The following is a 257-nucleotide window of genomic DNA, read 5'->3' on the forward strand; positions in this document are numbered from 1 at the left end:
TACCTTTTAAAAATACGCTTCAGATGTTGGGAGGAGTAGAAACAGCACCTCGGCCTCAGGGCCAATCACAGCAAAGAAGCGTGGCGCTAAAGAAGGCCGAGCACGTGCTGATCCTACACAGTAACACCAGTCCACAAATGCAGCAAAGACTGGGAGCTGCTCTCACCTCCCACCATAGAACCAGTACACCCAGCACCATCAGTGGACAGAGGTCACTGCAGTTCACTGGGAAGCTTTTCTCAGGCCTCGCCTTAGAG

The sequence above is a fragment of the Pundamilia nyererei genome, unplaced genomic scaffold (assembly GCF_000239375.1).
Source record: "Pundamilia nyererei isolate P.nyererei 1_Seehausen unplaced genomic scaffold, PunNye1.0 scaffold00247, whole genome shotgun sequence".
NCBI classification, from domain to species: domain Eukaryota; kingdom Metazoa; phylum Chordata; class Actinopteri; order Cichliformes; family Cichlidae; genus Pundamilia; species Pundamilia nyererei.